Here is a 23,738-nt window from a genome sequence, read left to right as displayed (position 1 = left end):
TTCAAACACAGGGCGAATAACCCTAACAATTTTAAAATTTTAAAATTTGGACAAGAATTTAAAGGTTTAAAATTAGAACTAAAGATTTTATTATGGTGCTATTACAATAAACTCAAAATTAACGTGTGTGAAGTAATCTACGGGTGGACAGCTATCAACGAAGTAGAAGTTGATAATGACAGGGAGAGTGTTTTAGATGTTAAATTTTGAACTGGGTGCAGTGTGACAGCGACGTGAGTGTTATACACCTGATGATGGCCGTCTGAGGCCGAAACATGTAGTATAGGGAGCAAGATCAAAGACACAAATATATTGTTTGCACTTGAGACGGAGTTTATATCATTTGTCAAGTGTGTAGATGATTAGACGAAATGAATTGGAAAGGACAAGAAGTACCAAGTCGTGTCCTAGCTTCAGGCATTATCCAGGTATTTGTCTGGAGCTGAGGAAAAACCAAATGCCAATCAGTATAATCCATATATGGGCCGAGATTTGAATCCAGGACCTGCTGAATAGCAAGTTGGGGAATTCCACGCGACATGCGATTTTCAACCAATCGATTTATCTAATGGCGACATTCATCATTTAATTGAACACAGGTTATGTCTGTCAATGTATAAGCTAACAAGCTCACAACATATGGCCCATATGTTCACAGCATCATTAGTTAGGGTAGATATTGCCGTTCTTCCTCCTCATGAGAAGAAAGTTTCACATGTTTTATTGAAGGCTACGTAATGACGCAGCCAGCATCAAGATTATATAGCGAAGATTCACGTACTTATCTCGGATGACGTCACAGCATAATTTCAAACAGAAAAAAAAGAAAAAAAAACATTAACCTGAAATGCCAGCACACATAAAAGAGACATTAAAAGTTCTTTTACGAAAATATTCACGAGAGTTACCTTAAAATAAAAACAAACTCCGTAGCCTGTAGTCCGCAAGCGAACTATACCGACCGAGCGATTTCCACATTTAGTTAGTGTCAACTTTTGCGGATAGAGGGTGTCACGTGGTCAGCGCAACGGTTCCCCATGGTCGTTAGTAGAGTTAACTTACGTCAGCCTAAATCTGTGGACGAAAATGTTCCAAGTTATGAGCTGGTATGCTAACTAACAAATACAGTGTGTCCCAAAAGTCAGTTGATTTGTCAGTAAAATGTTTAGTAAAATACTTGAGAAATGTCTTCATTTTTTTCTGCATTAGGAAAATTGTTAGGAGTGATATCCATATTCAAGGCGCAAATCACAATGCTGTGATACCTTCCCACAAGTTCACTGGCAGGTTTAAATCTGAACATTCCCGTTAATGCCAGAGAGAATATTTCAGGTTAATGGAATTTTTGGCCACTCTGTACACTTAAGTTGAGTGGTGAAGATATTAGAAAAAAAATCACATTGATTAAAGTTATTCGTTTGGATTTTGCCCCCGTTCGAGTCTATTAAAACCACTCACGCAACTTGGTTCTATTCCAATCTTCGGGTGAACGCGATAAGAAGATAAATGAACTCTGTTAGCTCCACGACACTCTCAAAACATCAGCCCACAGACTAAATTGTTGGCGATGGACAAATTTGAAAATGTGAGTACTAACCAATATGTCAAACCAGTTTCAAAAGATAGGCTTTAGAGGATTCTGACGACGGTGTATGCTGTACAGAACTATAAGGTTTGTTTTGGACTCTATTCATCGTCTGGTATATATAAGACAAGAAACCACAACGTTCCGGAGACTGGATCTGTCTCCGTCCTCAAGTGGATGGGGCAAGATAGATCTACTCAGTTGTGCCCGTTACAAAGAGCTAGTCTCAATCACTGGACGATGAATAGAGTCCATAATAAACCTTATAGTTCTGTACAGTTTCAAAGAACTTCTAATTTTAGTAAGTGATTAATTTATTCGTTGAAAGGAAAGCAACAATGTGCGCATAAGAAATACCTTACGAAAACTCTCTTGAAAATATTTATAATTAGATTTTTACCTTAGTCGAAGGGTACGCCGTAGCGTTGTTGATTGAGCCACTATGCTACAAGCAGGAAGGTCACTGGTTCGAATCCCGATGAGGTGGATTTTTTTTTTCAATTTACCTAATCCTTCCAGCCGCACTATGGCCCTGGGGTCGACTAAACCTCTAGCAGAAATGAGTACCAGGGATGTTCCTGGGGTTAAAGGGCGGCCAGCGCGTAAGGCTGATAGTCTCGCGGGTATCTGTGAGCCGAGTGTGAAGAAAATGTTGGAACCTCGACCTTTCACAACCCTATGGGCCTCCACGCCCTACTACAGGGATAGCTTTACCTTTTTTACCTTAGTCACAATATTAATCTCACAGGCAACTCTGAATATAAAAGCCTACATTAAAACTCCGTAATATTCATGATAAATGTCTTATGACATATCTGAGAAAGCGGCGAATAATTATTAATACTGGAATAGAACTGTACGAAATTATGAGTAAATGACTTACATGTATCTTAAGTTGAATAGAGGTGATAAATTTTGCTTATCGTGAACCTTAGTGAAAGCTCACAAACACCAAAGTTATGAATTTGCATTATATTGAGGATAATGTAATTATGTGGAGAATAATTTATGGATCAAAATGATGTCTAAATTCAATCAGAAGTTAACAAGTTATGAGAGAACTGTATTGGGTAGACCTAAGTGAACTGACTGCTGATCCTGCTGAAAAATATTCGACTTACTGATAATCTTCACGAAGGCTGACACGACCACGAACCGAGCCACTTTCGTTCGCTACGCTGTCCACTCCAGGACTCTCTGGGCTGCGATAGCCACAGAACTGAAGCGGTTGTATTGTAAAACCGGCAACGACCTTGTGCTCGGCCCATCCTTACATCCCGCGGACACTAGCACGAAGGCAAATTTTTTACGAGCATTTCGTAAGAAATTTCACGCATGCATACCACAGTCAAGTCGGTCACAGCAGCCACATCAACTGTCTTCGCTCGCTCGAGCACTGGGATCATGGGTTCGGATCCCACTCAAGGCATGAATGTCTGTGTGCGTGTATTTGTTTTAATGTTAGGTAGCGGCGACCGCCTCTGTGGTCTACTGGTCAGTTCCTGGCTACAGATCCAGAGGTCCGGGTTCGATTGCCAGTGCCACTATATTTTCTGAGAAGTAGTGGGCCTGTAACGGGGTCCACTCAGCCTCGTGAAGATAATTGAGGAGCTATTTCAAGGAAATAGCGGCTCCGGTCTACAAAACCGAAATTAACGGCTGTTGGGATTCGCTGCACTGACCACGCGACACCCTCTATCTGCTAAAGTTGGCACTAACTTCGCCGACAAGCGGCAGTCACTCGGTCGGTACAGTTCGCTTGTGGACTAAAAACACGGAGTTTTTTTTTTTTTGCTAGGTAGCGGCCTTGCGGCGGGCTGATCACTCGTCCAAGGAGTCCCACCTTCTGTGAAAAATGATTACGGAACTGAATAAGAGGCCTGGGCCCTGAATGGGCTGGAAGAGCCACTGAAAAAAAAACACACACAGTCGATTCTAAGAGGGACTACTGAAGTATCCGAAATAAACGGTGGATGAGAGTCGTATTGTCCTGCTAAAGACAAGGCTGCTGTAAGTAGTTTGTGATATTTTACGTTGTAACAGTTGGTAGACTTGTGGGTGGTCACCGGTAACAGAGAAGGACATTCTGCCCTCTTCTAAGTGATACAAATTCCTCAGTATGAAGGCACTATATATTCCTTCGAAGAGTCAGAAAACCACACGCAAGTCTCTGAAGTGTCACAATGAAACAGACGCTGATCTAAACATCGTCGTCAAGAGGACAATACCCTAAATTTGGCAGATCCCATACGAGGCTGCGATGTTGCTAGATCTTCCACTTTATTTTGATTGCCCAAAGTCCTACAACGCATGCATAAGCAGTGATTCCTTTCGAATTGGCAACACCGTGCCCAGATCAACCAATCTTCGGCTCTAGCATGAAATAGGACTGTACTTTAAAACTTAACTATCTTGCATTTCCGTTGCAAATGTGACACTCTGGTGCATTATCTGGCACTTTTGATAAATCGCTTTACTAATACCTGACACCACATAACACACTTTATTTTTATTACATTTTACATTAAGCTCGGAAAACTGTTGAGAGATAACGTAAAATAGGACAACCTCGACTGCCCGGCGCTGATTAGAGTTAACTCAGCCAAAGTTGCAGTCACAAGACTACAAAGTAACTTAAATACACGGCTACTATAAATGATTATTCATTTTTAAAACGCTATATTTTCCAAAATATTATATATACAAATATGATTTATATATAAAAAGAACCGTAAACTCACAAAGTTTGTACTATATGCACCAGTTGGCAGCATGAGTTCAGTGCCTTTACAAAATGGCGACAAAGCAAGAAAAGAGTTTCTGTTTGTTGGAATATGCGAGATGTTAATCTTTTATAGCAGTGCAACGCGCATTCAAAAGAGAGTACAGAAAGAACCACCATGTAAACAAAGCATTTTGCGGTGGTATCGGCAATTTAAGGACACGCTGGATTGGGCGTGTTGGTAAGGATGACGTAGCTCTGTTCACTTGGCCCCCCCAGATCACCTGATCTAACGCCTTGTGACTTCTTCCTTTGGGGGTATATTAAGGATCGTTTTCACATACCCCCCACTGCCAAGAACACTAGTAGATCTGCTGGAACGCATCGATGCTGCAGCGATGACCATTGACAGGATGATGCTACAAAAATTGTGGAACGAGCTCGACTACCGCCTGGACGAGTGTCGTGTGACCCAAGGGGCACACATAGAACAGTTGTAGAGTTTGAAGAAAACTTGGTGAGTTTACGGTTCTTTTTATATATCAGTCACATTTCTATTTATAATGCTTTTGAAAATATAGCGTTTTAAAAAACGAATGAATCATTTATAGTAGCCCTGTATATAAATATAAACTGAAATTGATTCTAAATATGTTTGGCACTTATGGAGCTGAGCCCTTCTTGAGGAGCCGCCAAATCTGGAGCTCCTCAAGAATTTCCCAGTATTTTATGGAGCCCGAAAATTCATTACCGTGTTCACAAGAGCCCTCCACTGGTACCCACCCTGAGCAAGAGCAATCAAATTCATACCATCTCATTATATATCTCTAAGATCCATTTTAATATTGTCCAGCCATCTACGCCTTGGTCTTCCCAGTGGTTCTTTCCTTCGGGCTTTCCCACCAATATCCTATATGCATTCCGCCTCTCCCCCATTCGTGCTACATTCCCTGCCCACTTCATCCTCCTTGGCTTAATTATTCTAACTATAGTTGGAGAAGTGTACAAGTTATGAAGCTCCTCATTATGCAGTTTTCTCCACCCTCCTGTCACTTTCTCTCTCTTCGGTAAATATGATTGTTACAGAATAATAAATGAACATCAGTTCTGGCAGCTTTGGGCTCCGGTTAATTTGAGAGTTGTGTCTTCCCTCCTCCTCTGATCCTTCATATCGTCTTTGACTGTATGGGTTTCGCCTAAGATTGTGGCGAGTATATCTTTGTACATTGCGTACTTGATTTTGACCTCTATTTCCATCATAGGTAGGCTGAGACGGGCCATGTCTCTTTCCATTTTGATTCTGAGTTGGATTAGAGTTGGTTATTCTATCGTAAGCATCATTATTCTCCATAATCCCTACTCCTTTCAGGAGATCAGAGCTTCTCCGATAGAATGCAGTTGAGTTCCTAACACGATTCTGTGCATGTTAATATGGAAGTGATTTCTAATCGCTTCGATAACTTCCGTATCAGAGGAGCTAGGTAAGAGGCAGTGGTAGCATATTTAAGAAACTAGCGAAATAATGACAGATTTATCGTCGGTCACATTTCCCTTGATAAATACTGCATTTGACCGAACTCTGTTGGGGAGGGGACCAATAGGAATTTAAAAATGCATTCCTAAATGCCTCATAATCATTAAGCTGATGGGGCACGTGTCCTCCAGTCAGTATCTACTTAATTTTCCTATGATTTACGAGCTATTGTAGCTGAGAAGCCTTAGGTACCCCCTGCAGTTTCAGGGACTCGTCTAATTGTTGCAAGTAAAATACTGGAATACTGTATTTAAGCATCCTGTTGCAATACAAATTGTCTCTGTGGTCTAGTGGTCAGAGTTCCTGGCTACAGATCCAGAGGTCCGGGTTCAATTCCTGGCGCTACCAGATTTTCTGAGAAGTAGTGGGTCTGGAACGGGGTTCACTGTCTTTTGAGGATAAATTAAGAGCTATTTCAAGGAAATAGCGGCTCCGATCTAGAAAACCGAGATTGACGGCCGTGGGGATTCGTCGCGCTGACCACGTGACACACTCTATCCGCTAAAGTTAGCACTAACTTCGCCGACAAGCGGCGGTCGCTCTGTAGGCATAGTTCGCTTGCGGACTAAAACCACGAAGTTTGTTTGTTGAATTACTATTACTCCTACACTCTCACAAATATGAGTATTGCAGTTTATAACATTATTACCGATTATATCATGTATTAGGAAGTGGAACTATGTTAATATTATTTCTTCCCTCAACTTCGTTCTTCAACTCTCTAATCAAGCCTCAAGTTTCTCAATTCTACTACCAACTGCTGCCCTCTCTTGAACTATTATCCGATGACAAGTTCNACCTCCACGCCCCCCTGCCACCAGGACATTACATCCACCTGTAAGATTTGAAGTCTTCTCAGCGGTGACTATGAAGATGGCCGTCTTCTGGAATGTGCCATCGTGCAGATATTTTGTTAACTGTCGTTTCAGAGGAACGTGTCGCCTCCATATTCAGGGTATAAGAAATCCGCGAGCGATGAACCAGCGTGGGCACGTGTTTGTAGACTGGTTCATCCCTCGCGGATTTCTTATACCATGAAGATGGAGGCGACAAGTTCCTTCGAAACGTCGGTTAACAAAATATCTACACGGCGACACATCCAAGAAGACGACAATATTCAGAGTTCAACCTGCTCCCCTTGCCTTCTCAAATTTTTTCCAGACGTTTCTTTAAGAGATTTTTTACTTCATTTACTTTTTTGTCTAATTAACACTAGCATCAGTTTCAATTTTAGTGTCGATGATCTTGGTAGCCAATTCATCGATAATAATATTAGTTTGAGAAACCTGTTGGTTTAGCTTTTACGCCAGCCTAGTAGTAACATTCTCGATATGTCTGTTATCTCTGTCCCTATTTTTTATGAATTTGACTGACTTGGTGGAGGAAAAAGAAATCTATCCGAAAACTACAATTTCTTTATTATAACCGTCACAACAAAATTATATTAAGGTCAGTGCCAAGTTTGGCTCTGCATTGGCCTTGATATACTTTTGCTGTGACGGTTTTAATAAAGAAATTGTATATTATAACATAACAGGATGCGTGAAATGAAAATTATCCGAAAACTGTTTACTTAGTTTTTGATTTTCTTTTTCAGACCTCCGGATCAACTTCTCATTCTCTAGTTTAATGTATGTTTTTACACTTCCCTGTAATTCGAGGTGACTGTCCTGCATTTCTTGAAATTTGGCCTCTACAACTTTCTGAAACTTTTCATTATTTTCTTGTAATTTTTGTTGTTAAAATAAAATAATGACATGTGCCAGAAAGTTGTAGAGGCAACATTTTTTATTGTTTTCATAACTTGTACTCTTCTTCAAGTATAATTAAAAAATCAAGCCAAGGAGGTTGAGGTGAACAGGGCATGTAGCACGAATGGGGGAGGCGGAATTCATATAGGATATTGGTGGGAAAGCCAGAAGGAAAGAGACCACTGGGAAGACCAAGGCGTAGGTGGGTGGACAATATTAAAATGGATTTGAGAGAGATAGGATGGAATGGTATGGATGGCTCAGGATATGGACCAGTGGGGGGCTCTTGTGAACACGGAAATGAAACTTCGGCTTTCATAAAATGCTGGGAAATTGAGTAGCTGCAGAATTGGCGGCTCCTCAAGAAGGGCTCAGCTCCATGAGTAAGAAAGTAAGAAATTCTCTATTGTTACATTCTACTTTGATCTGTAATGCGTTGTTACTTTGTTACATAGAGCGATGGGTTATAACATCTAGCCACATACTATACTATACCAACAGATGTCAGCACCAACAAGATCCATTAAAAGACGTACACATCAAGAGTACACCAGCTACACCAGCATATCGTGACATATTCACGAAGTATCGATTGAAATGTAAATACTGATATTTTTCTAGAACCATGTAACGAAATGTAGACGTATACATGAGTAACACTTGATGAAGATCTTTAGATCGAAACATGCACTGCTTATATCAACTAAAACAGAATATTGACACTTTTAATGTCAGTTTGTATACTGCCACAGTCAATAAGTTCTTGGAATGGCCGCAAAGCACCGTACGGGAATTTACTATCAATATGTTTCAACAGGGTTTTCGACAGCTATATTAAGGTTGGCAGACTTGCATAGCGGCCAACGGCAACTATTTTGAGGGTCGACGTGGATTTGCGTAAGTGTATGTGAATACCTTGTAATAAGACGCGATAAAACCACATTCCACGAACTTAATGACTTAATGTAAGTTGTGTCGAGGCCACCGTAGTACTTTAAATAGTTCCGAAATGTGCAGCGTTAAATAATGTTTACGTAAAATACAAACATAATTTCAGCTCCATGAAATATACGTTTAGCTTTCGGCTTGATTGTGATAATTAATCAACTATCGGAGCTAAGAACTTGCAATCTGGTATGGATATAAACCATATTCTAACCTATAAATTATTTATCAAATACAGTTTACAGACAGACAATTACGAATACGGCGAGGGGGGGAATAGGTTACGCCCGACAAATTTAACATAAACCAGTCCATTCTTACGCTTTCCCCAGAAGAAGAAGAAGAAGAAGAAGAAAGAAGAAAGAAGAAGACGACGACGCCGACAATAACCTATAAAATTTTGGATACGAAGTCCTCGCAGCCGTGAGTGTGAAGAGATTTACTGTATGTTCTGGGTATTATGCGTGTACTCCTGTAAACGTCGACTGAAATTTCGGAAAATATATCGCCTCCATCTTCAAGGCCAAAGAGCAAGTCAAGCAAGAAACCGGCATGAAGGCGGCAGCATTCTTATTTATTGCTCGACCCTGAAGTCGGTAGCGATATGTCCCTTCAGAATGTCTCTTGATTTTCACCAGAATACAAGGCTTAAAGCCCATAGCATATAATTCTCCGACCTATATCATACTGTCACGTGTAGGGGGTTTGCGCGTGATTTATGAGTCGGGTTTTGGGTTGGATGATTAAACTCGGGACTACACGTAATTACAGCGCTATCGCTGATCAACACAATTTACAGTTCACCATTACACACGCACTAGGGTTCTTAAACTTCACTAGTCAGATCCTGGCAACGGATTTCCACAGTAATTATACCAGTCTCATGGTCACTGCAGTACATATGAAGTCTTCTTTACATAGTCTAATTCCTTTCTTGCCATTTTTTCTGTCACTTCCGACTAAAAACTCCAGAACTCGACCAAATTCCAATTCTAGCTGCGTGAGATCCTCGTTATATAGAATCGAGGCGGACACGCAGAAAACACCGTTTTCTCTATTGTTGTGAAGCAGTGATTACAGAGTCGTTGTATAGCAACAGGAATTATTTGATTGCTGCTTGCCGCGGAAATACGTTTACTGAGCAGTTGTCTAAGAATAGACGTCTCCTCTGATTTCACTATTCCGGCTTTCGAGCGTAATGCCACAATATTTATAAAACGTAGGCTGTAAAAGAATTTGATTTCCTTGGGAAACAGTCGTATGACTTCAGCGCAGGATATCGCATGAGATAAACTGTACTTTATCAGATAATTATGTAAATTTACGTTACATAAGAAATATATCAGCTACGCAAAAATCTCTTAGGACTAAAAATCTGCAATAGGAAAGTAACGTTTGTGTGTTCTACGAGGCCAAGAGGCCACTTAGCTCCAACAGTCCCAGTCTGGCTATCGGCGTTCTCCTTTATATGATAAGTGAATGGAAATTTAACGAAGTTTATATTTTCTTTTATCGCTGCCTGTATCATGCAACGCACATAAACTGTGGGAAAGGCGAGCTCTCCTGCTGTACATAGCAAATTTATGAAACGGTAAACACAAATCTTCAACTGGCTGGACCAAAGATGCCGCACATTTTATCTGTCTTAAATGTAAGAGGATCTTTATTTCAGCTGGTTGCTCCCTAACAGCAAATTTGTTGTACTTACGTATAAGGACTCCAGAAGCTACATAATCCTAGGGCCGCGCCATAGCTCAATCGGTTAGTCGCTGGCTTCCCACCGCGGCGGCCAGTGTTCGATCCCGGGTGTGGTGAAGTGGGATTTGTGGTGGACAAAGTGGCGCTGGGGTAGGTTTTCTTCGAGTACTTCGGTTTCCCCTGCCAATCTTCATGCCACCAATTGCTCCACAATCACCCTCACCTTTCATCTGGGGCTGGTACAATAGGCCAGAAGGGGCTGATACAATAGGCCAGAATTGGCCGCAGTACAAGGGACTTAGTCCCACCCCACTAGCAATAAAAAAAATACATAACCCTATTACTTGAAATGACAATCTCTCATTGGCTTCGACCGCTTCTTTCCAGTTTAAAATCATCATTGATGTATCATACAACCATTCCAAGACGTTAGCAGCCCCCTGTTTATATCAGAAAGCAATATCTGTCCTGTGAATGAAGGGTAACAGCAAATTGCAATGGTGCCTCTTTAACGACATTAACCTGTTCCATGAAAACAGTCGTCAATTGAAACTGTAGTTGATCGCACATACAAAGTGCATGTTAATGGCTTACTTTGTTCCAGTGCTATCACAAGACGACCATTTCATCCCTAAAAATCTTTTTCTTTCCTCTTGCTCCCACTTTTGGAGCATAGGGCTGATTTCTTAGTTTCATAATCAATTTAGAGATGGTAGGATTCCTTGGACGGGTGATCAGCTCTTCGCAAGGCCTCTACCCAAACACAGAATAAACGAATACACACACCAAACATCCACACCTTGTGCAGGATTTGAACCCACGATCCCGGCTTCCGAGCGAGCGAAGACTGTACATGCCTTAGATCGCTCGGCTACCGTGATCGGCACCCTAAAAACATAGTTTATAATAATTGAATGCGCATTTATAATAAATAAACTTAAATAAGTTGTTTTAAGTAAAAAAAGCAGCACTATGTATTCAAGAGAGTTGTTTCCACCAACAAAGCACAACGTAACCGAAAAGAAAGCTAGCTGAGCTCCAACGGCCCGTAAAACGACATCGCTGATTGGCTGGGCCCTGATAAGGTCACTTAGCACTCTTACTGATAGAAATTGGAGGGTGCTTCATATAAACACGTCGTTAACAGAAACAAGGGGATTTTAGGGGAGGCTGTTAACCAAAATATCGTTAATAGATATCATTGCATTTTGTCACAAGGAACGTCTTAATTTGGTGTCTCGTGATGTATCAAAATACAAATCAACACGATTATCGCCAAAGCGTGTCTGTATTGAAGTTTTAGATAGCTCTAAATGGTGATAACACATGCTCCTACTGTCACGATCACCATGTTCATCACGCAGCGCTGACTGATGCAGCTCATTTGTCCCATCAAGGTCATTCCCTTTCTTCCTCTCTTCTTCGCCCTTTTCAAGACTGAAACCACTCTAGGTCTATGTGGCTGTTTCTTCTGAAGGGGACGTGTGCAAGAAGTGAGGTTATGGGTGGCTGGCTGTCAAGGCAATATCCCTGATAACGCAAAACCTGCTGTGGAACAAATACAGATATACTGATTGCTTGCTTGACTTAGCCTTCGATCCATTAGATGGAGTACTAACTTCATGGAGCTGAGCCTTTCTCGAGAAGCTGCCAGTCACGCAGATGCTCAAGAACATCCCAGCATTTTATGGAACCCGAAGGTTCAAAAGAACCCTCTACTATTCCATGTACATTACTCCGAAATGTCAATGAACTTGTATCAGACTATGTGGCGTCACATCTCGGAGGTTGGTACCGATCATAGCCGCCGCCGTCATGTGTACAGCCTTGGTGACACTGAGTCTTCTTTCGGATAAAGTCCAGCGTTTTGGAAATTGTTTCTGCCTTCATCACCAAGAAGTTGCCTGACACGTGTGACTTCTTGCTTCGAAATTTTAAACTTTTTAGTAGCCTAGAAATCTTCAGATATAATAAGCAGAGGCCCTCAAAGCACATTACTTTTCAGTGAGTTTATTCGCGGATTTTCCGAATTACCCCAATCTTGAAAATCACTTCCCATGTTCCTTCATCCTATACAGCGTAGTGCAAACTACATCACTTACTTTAACATTAAAATACTTCAGACCGCCTCTGTGGCCCACTGGTCAGAGTTCAGAGTTTCCGGGTTTGATTTCCGTTGTTACCAGATTTTCTGAGAAGTAGTGGGTGTGGAACGGGGTTCACACAGCCTCGTGAGGATAATTGAGGAGCTACTTGAATGGAGAAGTAGCGGCTCCGGCCCATAAAATCGAGATCAACGGCCATAGGAATTCGTTGCGCTGACCACGCAACACCATCTATCCGCTAAAGTTGGCACTAACTTCGCCGACAAGCAGCGGTCGCTTGATCGGTATAGTTCGCTTGCGGACTACAGGCCACGGAGTTTCTTTTTGTAGTTCTGCATTTTAATCACAGTGCCTCGTACGATCCTTATAATGAATAGCATTTATTTCTCTGACAAAAATTAACCATTTGGTTTCTGGAATGGAGAAGCAATATGCCGGAATTTAATTTGTAATTTGTATATGCAGCCCTCCAAGAAATAACCTCAAAATTGCCCTTAATGCAGCCCTCCCAATGTTAAATCAAAAGTTCATTCTAATTCAGCCTTTCCGACATTAATATCAAAATTAATAACCATATTACGCAGCTAGGTCCATGCTCGACTTTTCTCCTCTATCTGGTTATCTATCTATGTCTGTACAGTCTTTTTGTTTCATCTCGGGCCGCTTTTTCACTTCCTTAATCTTATACAAAGTCGGCAGGGCTCCATGGATGGGGGATCAGCCCGTCGCAAGGCCGCTAACTACACAGGACAACACAAACACAGAATAAACCCACACAGACATTCATGCTTCGAGTGGGATTCGAACCCACGATCCCAGCGATCAAGTGGGCGAAGACAGTTCATGCCTTTGACCGCGCGGCCACTGTGATCAACTTCTCTATACTTCTCATAAAAACTACTTCCTAACCCTATATTTCTTTCACCCTCCCTCGAACGTACCTCTGCCAGAAGGATGAGCGGGCACTGCCTAGGAACCTTCAGAACAGGAAAAATTATGTTTCCCCCACTCCAAATGTGGTAGCTCACACTGCCCTCCCACAACATTCTCTTCTTCGATCAGCAGATTCTTCGAACGAAGGATCTTATTAAATAAGATCTCGAAGAATTAAGATGTGAAGATGTCGTCTAGATTCAGCTGTTTCTGGGTCTGTCCAGTGATGGCTTTCCTGCTGCTGATGAGAATCCTTCGATCAGCTGGAAGTTGTCAGCTCAAGGAAGTGATGGAGAGTGTGTGTGGCTGAATTGGAATGCAGAGCAGTGCTGGGATTTCCTTGTGTTGAAACTCTGCGCCCTCTAACTTGAGTAACATAACTACTGAAGGAAGTACCCGTGCCACAGAGCTGACCTGCGGCACTACTTCTAAGAAAAGCGATTGCACGAAGACGTAGAGATGTAGAATATAAAACCTGTTATACGGGTATACGCCCCAGGCTTTGTAAGCTAGTGCGAGGTGCAGTGGTTATCCACATCTCCGTAGGTGCGGGTTGGTAAGTAGTGCTTTCTGTTTGCTTCAGACGAAGCATGCGGTGTTTTATTTCTCTCATTTGAGTAACCCGTCGTTCGCGTCCCAACACTCTAATTTAACCGAAATATTAACACTCATTAAGTAAAATCAATTTAATTTCCTGTTCTAATCTCTTCCAGGTGTGATCTTTGACTCTGCCTCACAGATGGTCTCTCGATTACCAAGGACACAGGAATGTTTGACACTCGCGAAGATCAAAGTTCATGAACTGAATTTAAAGCTGTGAGAATCACTGCTCTAGCTTTGTTTGTCTTCTAGTGGACGGAATTCTTTAACACGTCCACAATTCTTTCCGTGATATATTTTGGAATTTTGCGATTCTGTTTTTCACAGAACAGGCTGGTCTAGAAGTAACTTTCATTAGTCAGGAGGGGCTCCGTTCACATCTTGTCCGGGGTACCAGGTATCCTGACTGAAGTTTTTCGTGGTTTTACTCACACCCTCTACGCTAATGCCGGGACAGTANAATGCAAATGAAGTAACATAGCGTATACAATACCTTTACCAAATGAAACAGTTCTTATACAACAATAACGCATATACAACAAAATAACACACAAAATAAGGATTATCTCCTCTAAAAGAATGTCCTTTGTCAAGCACAATTTTTCTGTTGTAACTAAACTCCGGCCTAAGCTCGCGAGAAACGTTTCTTCACAGTTTAGTGTTCGAGGAAGCTGACTAACATGACTACGCTTGAGCCGGCCAAAGAATTCTCACGGACGGTGGGGATAAACGTTGCTAGGAATGGCGGGCTTGTTCCCCTACTGTACCGCCGTAGCCTGCCTGTCGAGGTCCCTCGCTGCCCTTGCTGCAGTAAGAGCAATCCGGCCATGGGCGAGATGAATGGCCGGAGAGTAGGAAGTGGAAGAAGATGTTTCAGAACAAGATTCCAGTTACAGTACAATGACAGTTTATGTGTGGGGACTTGCTGGCATCGCGGTGTTGGGCGTTGGTATTTGGGCCGGGTCTCTTTCCTGATGGCACCTGTATATATGCGATAGACCGCAAAAAGGGTTATGTTCTCAGAAAGCTGCAGCGAGGTCTCAGTGCTATTGAGACATGGTGTGAGCACTCGAAGATAAAAATCAATGAAGGTAACACTCAGGTCATCTAGTTTCCTCAGAGACTTAGGCCCGCTGAGGGGCATCTTACACTGAATGGGCGGAATATCCCCTTCATCAATCATGTAAAATATCTCGGTGTAATCTTCGATAAGAGGATTACGTGGAGATTTCACATAGAAATGATTGAAGCCAAGGCCTTCCGAACATTTATTAGAATCTACTCCATATTCAAAAATGAGCGTTTTAGCGCTAAACGATTGCCCTGCCTGGGAATTAACACCAAACATCTACCTCTTACCATTTCAGCGCCTGAAAAAAGGTTCTCCGCACCACTGGAAATTTTCTAAGGCGCACACCGGTCCGCGATTTTCACACTACTTTCAGCCTTCCTTATGTATATGATTATATAACAAAATTGTGCAAGCAACTAGCAGAAACCATACAAAATCACGAGAATGAACATGTTCTAAGCATAGGACAAGGCGAAGCCAGACACATTAAATATAAAAGGCTTAAACTTGGCGTTGGTCAAGCTTCGACCGTTCAAGTGACTAGGCTGTCGTTGTAGCATAAGATAGATATGATCTGCTTTGCAAAGCCACTAACAGACAGAGGACTTGTATATAGCGCAAAAGGAAGAATTTTAAGCAACATGCTACATGTGCGTAATGCACACTTAATGATAGGCCAAGCATATTCATAAGAGACAAATCCATGTTCTCGTCAGAGAGGTTTTTTTTTTATTGCTAGTGGGGTGGGACTAAGTCCCTTGTACTGTGGCCACTTCTGGCCTATTGTACCAGCCCCAGATGATAGGTGAGGGTGATTGTGGAGCAATTGGTGGAATAAAGATTGGCAGGGGAAACCGAAGTACCAGGAGAAAACCTGCCCCAGCGCCCCTTTGTCCACCACAAATCCCACTTGACCAGACCCGGGATCCAACCCGGGCCGCCGTGGTGGGAAGCCAGCGAATAACCGCTTGAGCTATGGTGCGGTCCCAGAGAGGGTATTACATAAGGGCTATTGCCGCAAGAGTTCAGTAGAAAAATAAATTTCTGGTCGTGGGCCTCTAGGAGCTTGACGCCAAGACGAACTGGCCGGCAGTAAACCGCCAGTCGCAAAGTAAATTTGACTTTGACTTTGATTTTGACTTTGACTTTGAGGGGTCAGTTTTCGGTAGATGCCCACGGAAATTTAGGAGTTGAAGCAGAACCAGACGTCAGCCTGAGAAGACTTAGCGCGTCCTAGTGAGTTGTGAAGTACGTAGATTACCGGTAGAGCTATAATTATAGCTCTACCGGTAATCTACGTACTTCACAACTCAATTATAATTGATTGTGAACAGGAGAGACTGTAAAAGGAGGTGTCAATAAATCCAATTATCCAATCCAGAATCCGTTATTATTAGTCACGGAGCCATAAACGCATGAGTGTTATAGATATGATGTTGTCCTGACAGATATAAAGGCAACAAATGGTGGGCCAAAAAGTAAAAGTAAAGCTATCCCTGTAACAGGCCGTGGAGGCCCGTAGGGTTGTGAGATGTTGAGGGTCCCACATTATCTAGACAATCGGCTCAAAGATGGCGGTAAGGTTGTCAGCCTTACGCACAGGCCACGCTTTACGGCCCAGGAAAATTATTTATTTAATTCTTGGTACTCATTTCTGTTAGAGGCTGAGTGAACCCCCAGGGCCATAGTGCGGCTTGAAGGATTAGGTCAACTGAAAAAATCCAATGACCTCATCGGTAATGGTGGGCTAAGCAAGCCCTAAATACTAACGTAATATTCGAAAGATTCTGAACTCACTTCCAGCTGCCACCAATAATCGTAACATCATCTATATAGGATTTGAGGCTTCCACGGCGGTGACTATGAAGAAAGCCGTCTTCTGGGATGTGGCGCCTTGTAAAAATTGTGTTAGCCGACGTTTCGGAAGAACGTATCACCTCCATCTTCAGGGTAGAAGACAAGAAGAAATCAGCGAGCGAACCATTAGACCAGGTGCAACAGACTGAATCCAGCTGGATGCACCTGCTCTGCTGGTTCTTTCGCGGATTTGTCTTCTACCCTGAAGATGGAGGAGATACCTTCCTCCGAAGCGTCAGTTAACACAATTTCTACACGGCGCCACATCCCATAAGACGGCTCTCTTCAATAAGATCTGTCTGTGCAGTAGCAACAAGTCACGTGACAACTAGATTGCAACAAACTCTTGACACATTTATCTATACTGAATATACATAAACAAAATGGACAATGTCCAGCATAATTTTGGTCTAATATGCTATGAATTCAGAATTGCGTGAATATTGGAAATGGGGCCTCACTGTGGCATAGACTCTACCAAATTCAATCCAGAAACTCGTTTCATGGAAATAAACACCACACAAGGTGGTTAATCTTAAGAAAAAGTAAACAGCAACATTATGCAATCTTAGAAGAGAAATAAATGAAGATGAAAGTTTAGCTTTTGGACCTCAATATGAAGCAATGAATATCTCTGTTCCAAGTAGAACATATGTAACAGTGTATCTCTACCTTTCAATCCAAGGGATGTCTTTCGTGGGACTGGGCGCTATTTCTGCTGCTGTCATGTCATCAGCTGTTGCCTGTATCTTGTTCTCCAGCTCCATGTTTTCTAGGAACATTTATAAATCTGATTTTAGGCCAAAGGTATGTATTCTAATGTCATTATATTCAGTTGTGTTGGTCTGACTGTTAAAAACATACAGAACATTTCATTTAAATGTTACTCAAATTATTGTACCTGCAAGCATAACCTCGAATGTTCATACGAATGTAATGTGAACATTCTTCAATTCACAAAGAAATGTTCCATGTAAGTAAAGTAAAGCTTTCCCTGTACCAGACAGTGAAGGCCCATGGGGTTGTGAGACGTTGAGGGTCCCACATTTTCTAGACAATCGGCTCGAAGATGGCGGTAAGGTTGTCAGCCTTACGCGCCGTCCGCGCTTTACTCCCCAGGAAAATTATTTAATTAATTCCTGGTACTCATTTCTGTTAGAGGCTGGGTCGACCCCAGGGCCCCGTGCGGCTGGAAGGTTTATGTCAATTAAAAAAAAAATCCAATGACCTCATCGGGAATTGAACCCGCAACCTTCCGGCTTGTAGCATACTACCTCAACCACTACGCTAACGCGTAGTATTTAAAAATTTCCTTTATTTTAATATTGACATTGCCCCGAAAATAGCGTAAATAAAAACAGGGCGATCGATAATGTTCAGAAAAACAATAATTGTAACAATAACTTAATCATTTTTCAAATACTGAATCCTCTTCTGTACCACTGCAATCACATACTCAATTACTGTCTTCTCTTAAAATCTGAAAAATTGAGCTATATTTTTTTAATGAATTTATATACAAAATTGACCTTGGCAATGCCCATCAGGCCTGAAAAATTGAGATACAAATGTCACTGCATACTCCTGCCATCTATCAAACGAGTCCAGAAAACTATATGCCTGAAAACCAGTCAAGTCAATGAGATAATTGAAGGTGAAAATCTCAGTGGTCTGAAAGGATTACTTATATCAATTTCTTTTCTTGAAAAACAGCAAATGTCCGAGCGCCTTTCCTGAAGAACAACAGATGTCTCGCCAAGCGCGAACATGGCGCCAGTAGAAGAAACGTGAGGTGTTGGTGATGAATATAAAATTGCGCATGCTACTAGGTCATCAGAGAGAAAATCAAGCGTGGAGAAATGAAGACAGGGACCAGAGGACAAAAACACATTTTTCACAATATGATGAACATAACAAAACTAAAAGCAGCTACTAAAAACGCGTAGTCGGTATAGCGACTGGCTACGGGCTGGAGGACGGACATTTTAATTTCTCCACGTCGTGGATGCCGACTCTGGGGTCCACCAAACCTCCTACACAACGGGTACCGGGGGCTCTTTCATGGGGGGAAAGCGTCTGGATGCATGATACTGACGACTCATCTCCAGCTATTGCCGAGGTCAAGAAAATGTGGATCTATACATTCATTCCCCCATAAGTCTTCATGGCGTAGTGCTTAATTACATGTAGTTAAGCACAGGGACAACCTCACCTTTACCTTACTCAAGAAGGGGCATACAGATTGGCAGCATAATGCAATCTTCACCAAGCTCAAACATTATATGAATTAAAAAAATCGCGTTAAACTGCAATGTCAGTTTTACGTCAGTGACACAGCCCTTGCGTTTGAGTTCATGCAGAATCTCCCTGTGTCACACATGAGGGCGACTAAGGTAGTTTATAGTAGGCAGGTGTGGCACTGGGTATTCATAATAATGGAACATGCATGGTGGTGACGTACACATGCAATGAGGGCGAAGGAGCACGTGGACAGAATTATGTGGCATCAGTACTGCTGGATTGTCTTACAAGTAATCTAACGGCAGACTCACTCACTCACGGAGCTGAGCCCTTCCTGAGAAGCTACATATTCTGCAGCTACTCAAGAAATTCTCAGCATTTTATGGAACCCGAAGGTTCATTACCGTGTTCAAGAGAACCCTCCACTGGTCCGTATCCTGAGCCAGATCAATCTAATCCATACCATCCCATCTTGTCTCTCTAAGATCCATTTTAATATTGTAAACCCACCTACGTCTTGGTTTTCCCAGTGGTCTCTTTCCTTCTGTCTTTCCCACCAATATCCTATATGCATTCCTCTTCCCCCATTCCTGTTACATGCTTTGCCCATCTCATCCTCCTTGACTTGATCATTATAATTACACTTGGAGAAGAGTACAATTTATGAAGCTCATTATGCAGTTTTCTCCATCCTCCTGTCAGTTCATCCCTCTTCGGTTCAAATATTCTCCTCAACACCCTCAGCCTAGGTTCCTCCCTTGATAATCAATGCTACAGAAGAGCACCTAAATAGTGGGACATTTGAAATAAATCCGGGACAGCGGGACATTATATGAAAAATCTGGGACGAATATGAACCCTATGATAGATGAAAATGAACTGGAAAGAATTTATAAGAAAGTGACCGTGGTCTAATCGAGGTACTTACTAATTTGGCATTTGCCTGGAAGTACTGAGGAGGATAACGAAAAACCTCTGTCAAGATAACAGGTGTCCCGACCACACACCTCCTGAACACTCTTTATTCCTTTCATACTGTTATTCGTTCTTTCAGTTCCCTGTGAAAACAGCGAATTAAATTTATTTGGTAGCGTAGTTGGTTGAGGGGTTATGCTACAAGCCGGAAGGTCGCGGATTCAAGTCCAGATGAGGTCATTGGATTTTTTTCAGTTGACCTAACCCTTCCAGCCGCACTATGCCCTGGGGTTTACTCAGCCTCTAACAGAAATGAGTACCAGGAATTAATTAAATAATTTTCCTGAGGAGTAAAGGGCGGCAGGCGCGTAAGGCTGACAACCTTACCGCCATCTTTGAGCCGATTGTCTAGATAATGTGGGACTCTCAACGTCTCACAACCCTATGGGCCTTCACGGCCTGTTACAGGGATAGCTTTACTTTTTTTTTTTACTTATGTTTAATTTAATGACGCTGTTAGAAGCTGAACTACCGGTATATAGCGTTGTCGATCGGTATAATGATGGTATTGGACAGGGTGTGGAATAAAGCGGCCCTTACCTGCACTGCTACGTTATCCAGGCATCTGCTGAGTCTCTGAGGAAACCATGACCTTCCTCAGTGCCGATAGTATGTGTGTAGATCATCATTCGGACCAGGTAACTTCCATGTAGGTCACAAACATCATGGCTTGAACGTCGGTCGTTTAAGCGGTAAAATTAGTTACAAATTTGTCCTTCAGATGGCACATTCTCGAAGCTAGAGCTGCCATCTGTTGGCATGTAAAAGCTAATACGAGGTGAGAAAGACAACACAGTTACTGGTTCTGTCACGCATACAGGTTGTCCCACGTGTTTGGTGCCATACTTCAGGAGCGTACTCAGGGTTCCCTAGAGAATAACTTTGAAATAGGAACCCATGTCCCCAAACGTAAATAGCAGCGCTAGGGCGGCACTTAATATAATTTTGTTTAAACTTGGCGCTTCAATGTCGAAGAGCATACACAGGCATGTTACCCCCTCCAAATTGACCTGCTAGAGTAGATGTTGGAATTGGTGCCCCCCATTTTCAATGCCTGCTTTACATCGACGAAAGAAACTTTGGTGCACCCTTTCAAATATTCCAGGTGTATCACGGATCACGTCACATGCAACAAGTATTCTGGCCAACAGCTCAAATTCATTATCCACAGGCATGTCGTAGATCAGTCTTTTCACATTGCCCCAGACGAAATAGTCCAGAGGTGTCAAGTCTGGGGATCGGGGTGACCAAGGCACTGGGCCTCCTCTTCCTATCCAATGACCATGAAAAGCAGCATCCAGGTAGTCTCGTGATACAATACTGAAGTGTGCCGGCGCTCCGTCATGCTGTATCCACATTTGCTTCCGCACAATCAGTGGCACGTCGTCTAGGAAAGTCGGAAGGATACGATCTAGGAACACCTTGTAAAAGGGCCCATTGAGTCGCGGTGGTAGGAGGAAAGGCCCAAACAAGTGATCGCCAATGATGCCTGCACAGACATTGAAAGAAAATTGTGCCTGGTGGTAACCAACTACAGTAACGTTGGGGTTTTCGTCAGCCCAGACGTGGCTGTTTCGACAGTTGAACCAGCCATCTCTTGTAAACTGCGCTTCGTCTGTGAAGAATACGTGATTCAGGAAATTGGCCTGATGTCATTATTTACTGACAAAATTGAACTCGCGGTACGAAGTCAGCTGGACCTACGTTGTGTACTCGCGTTGGATGATATGGACAAAGTTGTTGGTTGTGCAGGATCCTCCAAACACTTGATTTTGATGTTTCCACAATCTTGGCAATGGCACGAGTGCTAGTGGATGGCTGTTCCTCTATGCAATGCAGTTCGACATTGAGGCGCGAAGTTTAATCTAAATGATTTTAAATGCCGCCCTAGCGCTGCTATTTTACGTTTGCGGACATGGGTTCCTACTTCAAAGTTGTTCTATAGAGAACCCTCAGTACGCTCCTGAAGTATGGCACCAAACGCCTGGGACACTCTGTATATAGTCATAAACCATCCACCCATCCGTGCATCTGTCCACCTACCTACACCACGAATTACATGGCCCACACCTACTGCAGAAGAAACATGTTCTAAGACTACTGCCCCTTCGACACCTCACTCCAACAACACGCCAGCTTTCTGCTTGTACTGGCCAAGATCGCCATCTGTAAGACGTATTTGGAACGAACAGCAACCGCCGGCGCCACACTCCGGGCTACCAGGGCATGTTCCGCACGAGGCTGCAATACCGGCTGTACACAGACATGCTCTGCACAGCCTTTGGGCAAGTTATATGATAACTTCTTGTTGCACAGGGACGTTCTAAGGAAGTTCCACGTTGGGAGGATCAGTGATCAGACTTAAGAGACCGCCATATATTCCCACTGCATCCAACTATCTCGATTGCAGACCTTAACCATCACATTTTACAAATATTGTATTCGTTGTAAATTTTAATTTATCTAACAGAAATCAGTACCAGGAACCGTCCTGGAGATAAAGGACAGCCTGCACGTAAGACTGACAACCTCACACTTATCTATGAGCCGAATGTCTAGAAAATGTGGAAGCCTCGACGTCTCACAGCCTAATGGGCCTCCACGGCCTGTTACAAGGATAGGTTTACCTATAAAATTATTGAAGAAAGCAGTCTTCTGGGATTNTTGCAGATTTCTTATATTTTTTCTTCTACCCTGAAGATGGAGGCGATACGTTCCTCCGAAACGTCGGTTAACACCACATATACACGGTGCCAAATCCCAGAAGACTGCTTTCTTCATAGTCACCGCCGTGAAAGCCTCAAATCTTATATAAAATTATTATTGCAGAAATTGTATTTATCTATCTCTCTGTTCGTCCGTCAGTCAGTCGGCGTGTCTAACTATATACCCGTACAGAGTAGCATTAATCGTTCTGCAAACGATTGTTTCTTCTGGACATTATCCATCGTTTTGTTTCTATCTAAAACATCTTCCTGGGATCCGAAGATTGGGATTTGGTCCAGCTACTTAGATTGTCCCGGAAGATGGAGATAGAATCCAGTCTCCGAAACGCTGTATATTTAGATAAAAAGAGGACGATGGTGTCCAGAAACATAATATTTGTACCAATGTGCCATCGCCACAGACTTTTAAAGCTTATTTATTAATCGATCTGTTCACAGTTTGTCTGGTGAGGGAGGTCAGTCCGTCGGGAACAGCGCGCTCAGTACCACATCCAACGCTCTTTTACTGCAAAGTGAAGGGATGCCGTAAATATTATGAATACATTACTCCAGTCTGTCTGCTCTTATATGAAGGGCAAAGTCATGCTTTGGCCTTTACATCTGATCATGCTTCACCAGTCTCTTTATCATTTTTTACCCCGAAACACTCTTTCCTGGTATTGATATGAGTTGTAACAAAAGTTTTCTTTTCCGGTTGAGTGCAGAATTTACAATATCAGGAAGTTACATCTGCAGCTTCATTACTAATTACAGGGTCTTCTCGGCAATGAAGGAAGGGGGGGATACCGTTTTCGCGTAGCTGGAAGCTCTTTCAAACATCTGCAAAAATTGACCGCTGTGTATATATTATCTTTAGTTTACTATTTCGTTAAGCCATTTAATGGAATTATGTTATTATGTGTGGACTTAAATTTGAGAAAGAAACTAGTGAAATGCTACATTTGGAGCATCGCTTTGTATGGGGCTGAAACATGGACACTTAGGGCAGTAGATC

The 23,738-nt window shown here is 42.4% G+C and overlaps 1 protein-coding gene and 1 long non-coding RNA gene across 3 annotated transcripts in view; one reads left to right on the top strand and one right to left on the bottom strand.

The window, feature by feature from the left end:
- Positions 1-23,738, bottom strand: part of LOC111863647 (high-affinity choline transporter 1) — a gene marked incomplete in the record, with an annotated part of 165,168 nt that overhangs the window by 50,908 nt on the left and 90,522 nt on the right.
- Positions 1,495-23,698, top strand: LOC117282250. Of its 2 annotated transcripts, none has more exons than XR_004512932.1 (3): positions 1,495-1,585; positions 17,488-17,609; positions 23,183-23,698. It is a non-coding gene; the product is annotated as an uncharacterized LOC117282250 (long non-coding RNA). The 2 variants fall into 2 exon arrangements; XR_004512933.1 differs by lacking the exon at positions 23,183-23,698 and adding an exon at positions 18,516-18,815.

Source organism: Cryptotermes secundus, unplaced genomic scaffold, assembly GCF_002891405.2.
Source record: "Cryptotermes secundus unplaced genomic scaffold, Csec_1.0 scaffold234, whole genome shotgun sequence".
NCBI lineage: Eukaryota > Metazoa > Arthropoda > Insecta > Blattodea > Kalotermitidae > Cryptotermes > Cryptotermes secundus.
This window is presented reverse-complemented; position numbering and strand designations above follow the sequence as displayed.